The 14,445-nt window shown below is 42.4% G+C and overlaps 1 long non-coding RNA gene across 1 annotated transcript in view; it reads right to left on the bottom strand.

The window, feature by feature from the left end:
• LOC308536131 overlaps positions 1-12,487 on the bottom strand; it is a 50,157-nt gene extending 37,670 nt beyond the window's left edge. The window contains exons 1-2 of the long non-coding RNA XR_013997328.1: positions 12,325-12,487; positions 729-819 (exon numbers count right to left, since the gene is read on the bottom strand). This is a non-coding gene — a long non-coding RNA (uncharacterized lncRNA). The remainder of the gene's footprint in view (positions 1-728; positions 820-12,324) is intronic.
• Between the last annotated feature and the right edge of the window lie 1,958 nt (positions 12,488-14,445).

Here is a 14,445-nt window from a genome sequence, read left to right as displayed (position 1 = left end):
GTGGAAGCAGGGAGCAGGATCAAAGCCTGACTCCCAGATGTTGAGGGAGCCAGGTGGGGTCTGATCACCCCACCGATTGCCCCACAGACTGTGACCAGTAGCCGCTCTGACACTTCCATTACAGAGAAAGGGAAAATAGCAATATTAACATGTTTACTTTAATTATTTTCTTCTCAATGTGCATGAATCTCTGCACAAGGCCACTAGTAATGGAATAAAAACAGTTTCTTCAATAAATGGTGTTGGGAAAATTGTATAGGTACATGCAAAAAACTGAAACTAGATCACATACTTATAACCATACACAAGAATAAACTCAAAATGGATAAAAGACTTAAATGTAAGACGTAAAACCATAAAAATCCTAGCAGAAACCATAGGCAGCAAAATCTCAGTCATCTCTCCTAGCAATATGTTTACTGAAATATTTCCTAGGGCAAGGGAAACAAAGGAAAAATAAACAAATGGGATTACATAAAACTAAAAAGATGCTGCACAGCAAAAGAAACCATCAACAAAATGAAAAGGGAACACACTGTATGGGAGAACATATTTTCCAATGATACATCTGATATGGGGTTGATTTCCAAAATATGTAACAAACTTATACAACTCAACACCAGGAAGACAAACAATCCAATTAAAAAATGGGCAGCCCTGGCCTGGTGGCTCAGTTGGTGAGAGTGCACCAAAAGGTTACAGGTTCGATTTCTGATCAGGGCACATACCTAGGTTGTGGTCAAGGAGATTTCAGGAAGCAACCCATTGATGTTTCTCTGTCACATTGATATTTCTCTTTCTTTCTCCCTTCCTCTATCTCTAAAATCAATAAGAAAAACATATCATCAGGTAAGGATCAAATTTAAAAACTGCTCACTGTCATAATCATCAAAGAGATGTAAATTTAAAGTATAATGAGATAGTACCTCTATCTACCACAATGGCTATCATCAATAAGTCAACAAACAGCAAGTGGTGGTGAGGATGTGGAGAAAAGGGAACCCTAGTACATTGCTGGTGGGAATGCAGGCTGGTGCTGCCACTTGGAAAACAGTATGGAGTTTCCTCAAAAAATTAAAAATAAAACTGCCTTCTGACCTAGAAATCCCACTTCTTGGAATATATCCTAAGAATCCTAAAACGCCAATCAGAAATATTATGTGCATCCCTATGTTCATAGAAGTGTTATTTATGATAGCCAAGCTCTAGAAATAGCATAAGTGCTTATCAGTAGATGAGTGGATGGAAATGCTATGGTATGTTTACACAATGGAATACCATGTTGCTGTAAAAAAGAAGGAACTCTTACCTTTTGCAACAGCATAGAAGGACCTAGAGATTATTCTGCTAAATGAAATAAGCCAGTCAGAGAAAGACAAATACTATATGCTCTTACTTATATGTAGAATTTAATGAGCAAAATAAACTGACTAAAAAAAAATCAGAAGCACAGATACATGGAACAGACTGACAGATGTCAGAGGGGAGGGGGTTTGGGGAAGGACTGGATAAAAGAAGGTGAAGAAATTAGCCAAAGAATATATATGCATAGCCCATGGACACAGACAATAGTGTGGTGATGGCCAGCAGGAAGGGGGAGCAGGGGCTAGATGGAGGTGGGCAAGGAGGATATGGGGACATCTGTAATAGTGTCAACAACAAAAATAAAGTAATAAAAGAAGAAAATATACTTTTATATATAATGGAATATATTTTCATTTGTATACATATATGTATATATTTTCCTTTCCACCCAAATTATCTTAACTGTTCACAACATAGAAAATTTATCCTAATTATCTGTTTCATAATCCTTAACAGGATTAGGAAACTTCCATTTGAAAAGTAACCATGGCTCATCCAGAGCATAAATGTACGTGGTACCTGGAATGAAGTCAGATGGAAAAAAAATGGACTCTAGTTCTCAAGTTCGGAAAATAAGCAAAATTACATTCTTCCTGGGGAAATCAGCAGCATTTTTTTTGCCCAGCTCTTCCAGGGGGATTGCATGTTTTAATTCAAATAAAAAGACTGGATTTCCTGAGGTGATTAATTAGCAGAGCAAGCAATGCAATTTGCTATGATATCAAAGCAAGTACATCTTTAATTTATATCTCAATAAACAGAACACAGCAAAAAAAAAAATCCCAGTGTCACGAGATCTAGTGCTAATATTACTTGCCATTACAGAATTGTTACAGCAGAATTTTGTGATATAGGAGTATAGCAGTTATGGGCCCTATGTCCATTCATAAGCCTTCTAGATATCTATCCTACTAGGTATGATGGTCCATGTTGTGGCTTTAAGACAGAATGGAAATTTCACCATAGTGCATTGCACAACATTATTCCATAGGAGTAGTTCTCACTCCTGCCTCAGTTGGGCATCAGGTTAGACACTACACAATGCAGAGCATCTGATGTGATTCTTACTCACCCTAATACTTCCATTACTTTATATGTGGAAAATATATGAGTAAATTACTACTAAAACTTTGGGCCTACCTTGATTTGCATTTTTGTAACACATTAAGGAATTAAAGCAAAAATAAACCCATGACATTACTTTTAAAATGTCCTTGTGAGGTGAACTTGATAGTCCCTGCTATCCCTTTGAACTCACAGACTAAGCACTCTCATGAGAGTGGGATATTTTTAGGGCTAACCTTGGCATTTTGACAGTGCTGAGGATTTCATTTGGCTCAGAACCACAGAGACCCTCCAGAAACTTAAAAAAAATCCTCCTATTTTATCTCAAGAGAAAGAATATTATTTTAGAACAGTCCTTTTAGAATTGGAGGTTCTTTGACCAAGAATAACCCAATGCCAAATTTATGCCCTATTATTTATCAGAGAGTTTTTAATATCCTTGTTATTCATGGACAGAAATTAGGAATGTAAATGAAGTTGTGAGTTCACTTCCCTGTCCCCACTACTAACAAAGGGGTAAAGAAGCCACTAAGATGAAAATGAGGGGATGAAAAGCACACTTTCATCTTCTCCAGTTCTATTTTTGGCTCATAGCTCTGTCAGTAAGAGGCACAAAGCAGGACTATCTCCAAAGACTCTTGCCTCTAGGATTAACCGTACCCCAAAGAAATATCAGGAAACTGAAACATTAACAGGAGGAAAAGATCATAGAACAAGTCCAGTCAACAAGATATAAAAGATTCAGAACAAGAACCCTGAGCTTTTTGTAACCTGCTCTAAGAAGTCTCACCTTCCTACAAGCAATCTATGTTAATTCCACTTACTCTCAACACATTGTTATGTGGATTGATGCTTATTTATAGAGATGCTGACTAGCATGTTTTTAAAAGAAAGCAAACTACTATATGTTGTTGTATGCCTACAACTTACAAGACCCTTTCAAACACTTTAGTTTATTTTTATTTGCCTTTCCATACCCATTCATTCATATAATATTTATTGAGTGCTAGGGAACTATTCTAGGTGCTGGGGTTATAGCATGGAACAAAATAAACAAAATTTCATGCCAATAGGAACTTCCATTCTAGGCAAGAGCGATAGACAATACAAAACATAATACAGGTAAATTATACAGTGTGTTAGAAAGTGATAAAAGTAACATCAAAAAATAAAATGCAGATAAAGGGAATTAAGAGTGTGGGGAGAGGGTGAGTTACAATCATAAAATAAGGTGGACAGGATAGGGAGGCCTCATTGAAATATTGGGAAAGAATATTCCAGGAAAAAGAAACAGCAAATACAAAAGTTAGTATGACTGGAGTGTTCATGGCAAAGCAGGGCAGTTGATGTGCATTGAAAAAAAATAGTGCTAAGGGGAGAGTGCTAGATTAATTCAGAAAGCTGGATGGGAGCATAACAAGTAGGGCCTTATAGGTCCATTGTAAACACTTTAGTTTTTATACTGGGAGAAGACAATATATTTGAGGGTTTTAAATATAAGAGTGAAACCATCTGACTTACATTTTAAAAGGATACTCTGGCTGCTGTAATTATAATAGATAAATGAGTGGCAAAAATGGAAGCAGAAAGATCAGAAGGAAGATTATTGAAATAATTCAGGTGAGAAATTATGGTGACTCAGGCAACAATGATAGTAGTGGAGATGGCAATAAGTTGTTAAATTATAGTTATGTTTAAGGTAAGTCCTAAAGGATTTCCTGAAGGATTGAATGTGTGGTCTGTTAAAAAAAAAAAAAAGACGAAGAATAAGAAGAGAGTGGGGAATGTTTATAAGTTACTCACCCAAATAATTGAATAGATGGAGATGCCATCTGCGAGGGCAAAGACATGGGAAGTATCAGTTTTGGACAGGTTAAATTTGAGATGCCTATTAGATATCAAAGTAGAAGTGTTTGGTGAGCAGTTAAATATACAAGTCTGCAGTTTGGAACAGAGATCTATACTAAATAAGGAAATGTTGGTATCCTTGGACCATAAATGGTAGTTGAAGCTGTGAGGCTAAATTAGATCACCAGGGGTGTAAATAAAAAAAAAGGACCCAGGGAACTCCTAGATCAAGAATAGGTCATGAAGAAGATGATGGATAAGATAAGCAATGGATACAAAGATGGATGATTTATGAGGTAGTGGGGAAAGGGAGCAAAGAGAGTGTGATTTCCTGGAAGCCAAGTGATCAAAAGTATATCAAGAAGGATACACTAAAATATATCCAGAGGCAGAGAAGCATGGAACAGACCCTTGGGCCTAGGAGGGAAGACAGGGGATCATGCGAGGTGAGGTAAGAGATCAACCAAAGAACTTGTATGCATGCATATAAGCATAACCAAAGGACATAGTCAGTAGGGGTGTAGGGACATGTGTTGGGGGCGGCGAGATCAGCTGGGAGAAGTCAATGGAAGAAAAAGAAGACATATGTAATACTTTCAACAGTAAAGGATTTAAATTAAAAAAGAAAAGTTCCGTGCTTTTTTTAGGAGAAGGATACACTGCTCCTACTGAAACAAGTATCACAAGGATTGAGAATTCACTCCTATGTTTGTGAAGATGAAGTTCATGGTGGCCTTTACAAAAAGTATATCTGTGGAGTCATGGAGGAAAAGGTCTGACTGGAATGGGTTCAACGTATATAGGATAAGATGATTTAGAGACCAAATGTAGATATCTTTAAGTTGTTTTGCATCAAAGAACAACAGAAAAATTGTTTGGAAGGTGATAGAGAACAGGGGAGTGCATTCAAGAGAAGGGTTTCTTTTAAGATGGGAGAAAAAAGAATAGTTGCATGCTGAGAGGAATGAGCAAGTACAAAGAAAAAATTATAATGTGGAAGACAGAGGAGAGAATTGTTGATATTCTTGACAAGGTAAAAAGGTTTAGGATCTAGTGGGAAACTGGAAAGATTGGTATTAATAGCACTGGGAGTTCAACTATTCTAACTTGCAGAAAGGCAGATAATAGGAGTACAGATTCTGGTAGGTTGGTAGATATGGTGATAAGAGTCAAAAGAACCTACTCAGAGCCAAGACCAGGCTTTATGTTTTTTCCTTTAGTCCTTATATCCATGCTCCACTAGAATGACAAATAGTACTAGCATATAAACAGCTATATAGAGCAATGCAACAAAATTAAAAGCCTAGAAATAAATCCACACATGTATGGTCAATTAATTTTTGACAAAGTCACCAAAAATGCTCAATGGGGAAAAAATAGTCTCTTCAATAAATGTTGCTGGGCAAAGTGGATATTCACTTGCAAAAGAATGAAATTGGACCCTCTTACACCATACACAAAATAACATAAAAATGGATCAAGACTTGAACATAAGACCTGAAATCATTAGACTCCTAGAAAACATAGGGGATGAATTCTTTTACATTGTTCTTGACAACGATTCTTTTTTAATTTGATGCCATACCTAGATAATTGGTATATTCCATCCACCTAGTCTTAGAGAATATTGGTTCAGAATTGTGCATTTGGCCCGATGAGACTCAATTCCAGGAAATTTTATGGAACTTTTGGCAATGAGAATTCTCTTCCAATGTAACTAATAACTCTGAGGTTATAAGCCTAGAGGGCTAGAACAAGCAACCTTATGGAGAATGTCAGCTAAATAAAGAAGCAATTTGAAAGGGGTACAGTCACTACATTGGGATGACAGCTTGGAAAGTATAGGGAGAACCAGGAAGGCAATCTGGATTTCCTCATTTGAACTTCTAGATCAGACTATGCTGAAGCCTATTCTACTGTTGGATTTTTCATATACATAAAGCAAAAATTCTCTTTTTACCTAAACCATTTTGAAATTGGTTTCTTTCACTGAAGCTAAATCAATCGTAATCTATATTAATAATAGAGAAATATGCAAATTGCCTGGGCACTGTCACAGTAACACTAATGACCAAACAGCAGGCTGTGTGGGGCGACAAAGCCAACAGAGGTGTGAGGGACAACCAAATGACTGAACAGCAGGCTGTGTGGGGTGACCAGGCTGGCAGGAAGGACGGTTGGTGGTGACCAGGCAAGTTGGGAGGGGTAGTTAGGGGTGACCAGGCTGGCAGAGGGCGGCAGTTGGGGGCAACCAATCCAGCAGGAGGGCAGTTGGGGGCAACCAGGCTGGCAGGGGTGCAGTTAGGAGTGACCAGGCCAGCAGGGGGGCAGTTAGGGTCGACCAAGCTGGCAGGGGTGCAGTTAGGGGTGACCAGGTCAGCAGAGGGGGGCATTGGGAGTGACCAGGATGGCAGGGAAGGCAATAAGGGGCAACAAGACCAGCGGGCGGGGGGGCAGTGAGGAGCGACCAGGCTGGCAGCGGGGTCAGTTGGGAGCAACCAGGCCAGCAGGGGGGGGGCGGTTAGGGGCAACCAGGCTGGTGGGAAGGGCAACCAGGCCAGCAGTGGGGGCAGTAAGGGGTGACCAGGTCAGTGGGGGGGCAGTTAGAGATGACCAGGCTGTCGGGGGGGCAGTTAGGGGGTACCAGGCCAGCAGACGGGGCAGTTGGGGGCAACCAGGCCAGCAGAGGGGGCAGTTGGGGGTAACCAGGCTGGCAGGGGGGGCAGTTAGGGATAACCAGGCGGGTAGAGGGGGGAAATAAGGGGTGACAAGGCTGGCAGGGTGGGGCAGTTAGGGGCAACCAGGCTGGTGGGGGAGGGCAACCAGGCCAGCACTGGGGGCAGTAAGGGGTGACCAGGCCAGTGGGGGGCAGTTAGGGGTGACCAGGCCAGTGGGGGGCACTTGGGGGCAACCTGGCCGACAAGGGTGGCAGTTAGGAGCCAACAGTCCCGGATTGTGAGAGGGATGTTTGACTGCCAGTTTAGGCCCAATCCCTGGGATCGGGCCTAAACTGGCAGTTGGACATCTCCAGAGCGGTCCTGGATTGGAGAGTGTGCAGGCTGGGCTGAGGGGACCCCCTCCACCCCATGTATGAATTTCATGCACTGGGCTTCTAGTTGATTACATATGCTTCAGATATAAAGCTATCAGATAACAGTGACTGGATGAACAAAATCACCAGCTTTAAAATATTTTTTTTTCCATTCTGCAACAGTAACTCCTTAACATATTCACCAATATGTATCTCTATTTAGTTATTGGTAAGCTGCAAAAAAATCTAAGTTTACAACTTATTGCTCATTCTTTCATTTGTTTGGCATCAATATTACCTGTTAAGAAAGCTTTGTATTAGGTACTTTGGAAAGCATAACAAAACATTACTATAGTTAAGCTGAGTGTATGTGTTCCTGACCCTTAAGGAGTTTTCAGATTTGATGAAGAGAAATTTTACAGAAAGTTAAACATGTAAAAGCAATATGGGTAAATATAGAACAGGCTAAGAACACAAGGCCTAAATGACATGGAATAATCGATTGATACCAATATTGAACACAGATCTCCTTGTGAACAGAATCAGATAGAAGAACAGCAGCCAGTTAAGACCCTAATATTCAAACCCAAACACTGCACTGCATGTGGAAGCTTATTGCCATTTGCTATTCCATGTGAAATTAACACCATAGTACACTGTCACTCATTAAAGTGATATTTTTCTGCAAAATCTTTGCTTAAAGTAATGTGCTTTAATCAGCCCCACCTGTCAGCCATTTTCTTACAAATAAAACTATTACCATCAATTGTGAAGAATAAATTGTACCCTAGCTCTTATTAGCCTCTTTTTATAACCCATTATATATCCTCCTATTTTCTTGTTTTTAAAGAAATAATTTCATCAGTTGTGAATTTATAAAGCAATAAACTGCTTATGATTACTCAGCACTTTCATAGAAACATTTCCTGGTACATGGTACTCAAAACTAAATAAGTACTAGTAAACTATCACCATAATACTAAATTTAACTTAAAACAGCCATTTCCTTCTGTGTTTTCTTAAAATTTGAATTATCATGCAAGTTTTATTAGGAAGAATTAGCTGATTTTCATCCCCAGTAGCACACTAATCTTAAAACTAAGCCCCTTGGAAAGAAAAGCTATGGATGGTCTCAAGAGGGAAAAGTGTTCTACCTTAGTTAATAACTGAATTAAATTTATTTTATTTTATTTTAATATTTATGTATTAAATTTATTGGGGTGACATTGGTCAACATTAACATATAGACTTTAGGTGTGGGTTTCTATGCTACAAGAATAGCCAGACTGCTTCCCATGTTGAATGTATCAGTATACATTCCCACCAGCAGTGAATGAGGGTTCCCTTTTTCCACATCCTCTCCAACACTTGTTATTGCTTGTCTTGTTGATAATGGCCACTCTAACAGGCATGAGGTGTATTTCATTGTAGCTTTGATTTGCATTTTTCTAACTGCTAGTGAGGTTGAACATCTTTTCATACATCTATTGGCTGTCCATATGTCTTCTTGGGAGAGGTGTATTTTCATGTCCTCTGCCCACTTTTTGATTGGTTTGTTTGTTTAGTGTGGAGTTTTATGAGTTTTTTATATATTTTGGAGATTAAACCTTTGTTGAAGTTACTATCAATCAAACCTAATTACTCCATGGCTCTCATCTCTAACAATTCAGTTCTTACCAAGTTGTTCACAAAAAAAATGTCTTGGTTGTGGAAGTAACTGACAACCCTTTCAAGATGATACCTCAGCATGACCAAAAATATCTCTCAGGCAACAAAGGAGAAAATGCTTTTGTTGCTATGGAAATAAACTACTGGGACAATTTTAAAGCATCAAGAGTGCTAATGTTGCTAAGGGTGTGAAAGAAACAATGCTCATATATAATTGAGGAGGTACAAAAAATGTTGCTGATTTGGATAAAGGTAAAGCAGTTAGCCAGTGACAGCACTTTGGAATAGTGATATAAGCAAAGATGCTGCATGTTGACCTGAAAGACACTTCTGGAACAAGTGCTGAGTGTTTCTTTTAAGGCTAGTAGGGGATGGTTTGATAAATTTAAGAAAATAAGTTTTTATTTATAGATTAAACATTACATTAGACATGTAATGTCTATAAGAAAGGTTAAAACAGGGAATCACTTGGGGGTCTGGAATGAATTAATTCAATGGGGAAAAATGATTTGGTTTTGAACAAATCACTTCTCAAATAGCCTTCCGGAAAGAATTAAGTTTGAGAACCGAGGTTCCACTGTATCATCTCCCATATGGTTGGATGCCTCTTTTGTTGTCAGTTTCTTTTTCTGTGCAGGTTTTAGTTTGATATAGTCCCATTCATTTATTTTTGCCTTTACTGCCGTTGCCTTTGGAGTCAAGATCATAAAATATTCTCTAAAATAAGTCCATAAATGTGATACTTAAATTTTTTCTAGGTAATTTATTGTTTAGGGTCTTATATTTAGGTCTTTGATCCGTTTTGGATAACTTTTTGTACATGAGGACAAAATGCAATTCAGTTTCATTCATTTGCATATGGTTTTCCAGTTTTCCTAGCACCATTTATTGAAGAGACTATCTTATTCCATTGTGTGTTTCTGGCTTTGTTGAAAATTATCTGTCCATATACATGTGGTTTTACAGCTGGCCTCTCAATTTCATTCCATTGACCTCTGTGTCTGTTTCTCTGCCAATATCATGCTGTTTTGACTATTATAGCTCTGTAGTATAATTTGAAGTCAGGTAGCATGATACCTCCAGGTTCGTTCTTTGAAAATGATCCATGTGCACTTGAGAAGAATGTATATTCTGTGGCTTTGGGGTGAAATGTTCTGAAGATGTCAATTAATGTCATATGATCTAGTGAGTTATTTAGGATTGATGTTTCTGTGCTGATTTTTTGTTTAGAGGATTTGTTAAGTGGTGTTAGTAGGGTATTAAAGTCCCCTACTATGACTGTAATTCTGTCAATCTCTCCCTTCATATCCTCCAGAAGATATTTTTATGTATTTGGGTGCTCCTGTATTGGGCGCATATATGTTTACCAGAGTTATATCTTTTTGTTGAATTGCTCCCTTTAGTATTACGAAGTGGCCTTTCCTAGCTCTTGTTATGGCCTTCACTTTAAGGTCTAATTTGTCAGATATAAATATTGCTACCCTAGTTTTTTTTTCCATTTCCATTCACCTGAAAAACCTTTTTTCCATCCCTTCACTATCAGTCTGTGTGAGTCCTTTGTTCTGAGGTGGGTCTTCTATAGACAGCAGATATATGTGTCATGTTTTCTTATCCACTCAGCTACCCTATGTCTTTTGATTGGGGCATTTAATTCATTTACATTTAAAGTTATTATTTATAGGTACTTGTTTGTCACCATTTTTATTCTTCATACCTGTGTTCCTTCTTCCCTTCCTATTTCTTCTTTTTACAGCAGACCCTTTAGCATTTCTTGCATTGCTGGTTTGGTGGTAATAAACTCCCTTAGTCTTTTTTTGTCCTGATTTCACCCTCAACTTTGATTGATAGCCTTGCTGGGTACAGTATTCTTGAATTCAGACCCTTGCTTTGCATGACTTTATATATTACATTCCATTCCCTTCTGGCCTAATGTTTTTTTTTTCTGTTGAGAAATCAGTTGATATTCTGATGGGAGATCCCTAGTAGGTAACTTTCTGTCTCTCTCTGGCAGCCTTTAATATTCTTTCTGTGTCTTGGTGTCAGTCTTTTTGGGTTCATCTTGTTTGGGACTCTAAAAGCTTCTTGGACTTGTGTAAATTTTTTTTTCTTCCCAATATCAGGGAAGTTTTCTGTCATTACTAGAGGCCCAGTGCATGAATTTGTGCATTGGTGGGGACTGTCCAGCCTGGCCCCTATCAGGGCAGATTGTGGATGGGCCTGTCAGGAGGAGGAGATGGTGGGAGGTTGGCTTGCTAGCCCATCCAGATCGGGGCCCAATGAAGGCCAGTTTGGATAGGGGGAGGAGCTGCAGGCAATTGGCCAGCAGGACCTACCCCTATTGGGGGGGCCAATTGGGATCAGGGCTGGATGTGGGGATGGTCTGTGGGTGGTAGGATGGGCAGCCTTGCCCCCGAATGGGGTGGGGGGCTGATTTGGGGTCAGCAGCTGGGGAAGGGGCCATGGGAAGTTGGCCAGCCAGCCCCACCTCTGATTGGTGTGTGGGGGAGCAATAGGAAGTGGATCTGGCTGGGGGGAAGGGCCATGGGCCAATCGAGGTGGTGGTGGTTGATGAGGGGTGGGGCCTGATGTGGGGAGGAGCTATGGATAGAGGGCCAGCCATTACAAACCTTGAATGGGGTGGGGAGGCCGATTGGGTGCCAGCAGCTTGGGGGAGGGGTCATGGGTGATTGGCCAACAGGCCCAGCCACTGATCAGAGTAGGGGGGCCAATCAAGGGTGGAGCTGGCTGGGGAGAGGGGCCAAGGGCCGATCAGGATGGTGAGGGCCCATCAGGAGTAGGGCCAGCCAGGGAGAGGGCCCACAGGAGTTGGGTCATCCCTGTCACTGATCGAGGTGGGAAGTCAATCTAGGGTGGGGTGGGGTGGGGGAGGGGCTGCAGGAGGTTGGCCAGCCAGCTCCACCCCTATTGGGGTAGGGGGGCAATCAGGGGTGGGGCCTGCTGGGGGGAGGGTCTGTGGGCTGATCTTGATGGGGCTGGCTGAATGGGGGCTGGGCTGGCTGGGGGAAGGAACATGGGGGAGTTGGCTGGCCAGCCTCACCACCTCCCCCCTCCCCAATCAGGCAGTTTGCTGGCCGCAGTGGGCATCATAGCGACCTGTCATTCCGGTCATTACAGCATTCGGGTCACTGGCTTTCTATATATACATATATATATTTCTTCAAAAAGGTTTTCTATTCCTTGCTCAGTTTTCTCTCCTTCTGGTACCCCTATTATGTGGATGTTCTTTCGTTTTGTGTTGTCCCAAAGTTCCCTTAGGCTCTCTTCCTGTTTTGTATGTGTTTTTTTTTTTTTTCTAGTTGCTGCTATGCTTGGATATTTTTTCTTACCTTGTCTTCTAGCTCACTGATGTGGTCCTCCACTTCTAGTCTACAGTTGAAGCTTTCCGTTGAGTTCTTTATTGCAGCAACATTGTTTTTTCATTTCTTCTTGGTTCTTCTTCATTTTCTCTTCGTTATTACACATATTGTTGAATTTGTCTTCCATCGTTTTCAGCATCTTTATGACAATTGCTCTGATTTCTTTCTCTGACATATTGCTTGCCTCTATTTCATTTACTTTATTTTGTGCTGATTCCTCCTTTCTGTACTATGTGGGCTGTTCTTTGTCTCCCCATGGTCGCTCCCCTCAAGGTGTCTCTCTCCTGCGTTGACTTAAAGGCACAAAATACAACACGACAAGACACAATGCACAGGGCACTAAACACAAATGTATCCACGATACCAATAACCCCAAATAAAGGTGACGACCATAGAACAGAGAATTAGGGGAGAGAAAAGAGTGCAAAAATGATATTAAGAAAAGGAAAAAATGTAAGAGAAAAAAAGAAGAAGAAAAAAGAAGGGGGGAAATATATGCATATGGGGAGAAAACTAATTAGGGCAATATGCAAACTAACTGCCAGCCAAGATGGCGGTCGGCAGCCAGGCAGCTTGAAACTAACATGAGGCTTGCTTGCTTCAGTGACGGAGGACTCCAACGTTCCCCGCCTGCCTTGCCGGCCTCTGAGCATGCAGTTTGAAACATTGTAACAAATATAGAAGCTAAACAAAACTGCAGAAACCTGCTTTCAGCGAGCCGGGATCTCAGAGCTGGAGTTATACATTGTTTCGATTATAGAACCCAAACAAACCAGATACCTGCTTTCAGCAGTGGAGGCCTAAGAGCTGGAGCCTCAGAGCTAAAGCTGGCCCAGAATAAAAAAAAAGAAAAAAAGCAGTTTTGGGGAGCTTCAGCCACCTGCCAGCCTGAAAACAGCCCTCAGCCCCTCACCCAGACTGGCCAGGCACCCCAGTGGGGACCCCCACCTTGAAGGGTGTGTGACCAGCTGCAAACAGCCATCATCCCCTCACCCAGGCTGGCCAGGAACCCCAGTGGGGACCCCCACCCTAATCCAGGACACCCTTCAGGGCAAACCAGCCGGCCCCCACACATGCATCAGGCCTCTATCCTATATAGTAAAAGGGTAATATGCCTCCCAGCACCAGGATCAGCGGAGCTGTGAGGCCTCCTGGCACCAGGATCAGTGTGACAGGGGGCAGCGCCCAAACCCCAATTGCCCTGTAGCTCTGTGTGTGACAGGGGGTGGGGCCGCAACCTCCCTATCCAACCTGCTCTGTTCATGACAGGGGAAGGTGCCCCAACCCCCTGATCAGCCCTGCTCTGTGCCTGATGGGGGGAGCTTCCCAACCCCCTGATTGCCCTGAGGCTCTGTGTGTGTCAGGGTGCAGTGCCCCAAACCCCTGATTGGCCCTGCTCTGTGTGTGACAGGGTGTTGTGCCCCAACCCCCCACCCACGGGCCCTGCTCTGTGGGTGATAGAAGGCAATGCCCCAACTGCCCCCAACGGGCCCTGCTCTGTGTTTGACAGGATACGGCTCCCAACCCCCTGATCCGCCCTGCTCTGTGACAGGGGGCGGTGCCCCAACTACCCTATCAGCCCTACTCTGTGAGTGACAGGGGTGAGCTCCCCAACCCCCTGATCGGCCCTGCTCTGTGTGTGACAGTGGGAGCTCCCCAACCCCCTAATCGACCCTGCTCTGTGCATGACAGGGTATGGAGCACCAACCCCCCTGATGGGCCCTGCTCTGTGAGTGACAGGGGGCAGTGCCCCAACCCCCTGATTGGCCCTGCTCTGTGCATGACAGGGGGTGGAGCCGCAACCTCCCCATCGACCCTGCCTTGAGTGTGACAGGGGGCGGTGCCCCAACCCCCGAATCAGCCCTACCCTGAGCGTGACTGAGGGTGGCATCACAACCTCCTGATCTGCCCTGCTCTGTGCATGTCAGGGGCGGCGCCCCAACTCCCCAATCAGCCCTGCTCTGAGCCCGACGAGGGGCTGCACCTAGGGATTGGGCCTGCCCTCTGCCACCTGGGATCAGGCCTAAGCCAGCAGGTCGTTATCTCCCGAGGGGTCCCAGACTGCCAGAGGGCACAGGCCAGGCTGAGGGA

Source organism: Myotis nattereri (assembly GCF_964212035.1).
Source record: "Myotis nattereri genome assembly, chromosome: X".
Classification (NCBI taxonomy): Eukaryota; Metazoa; Chordata; class Mammalia; order Chiroptera; family Vespertilionidae; genus Myotis; species Myotis nattereri.
This window is presented reverse-complemented; position numbering and strand designations above follow the sequence as displayed.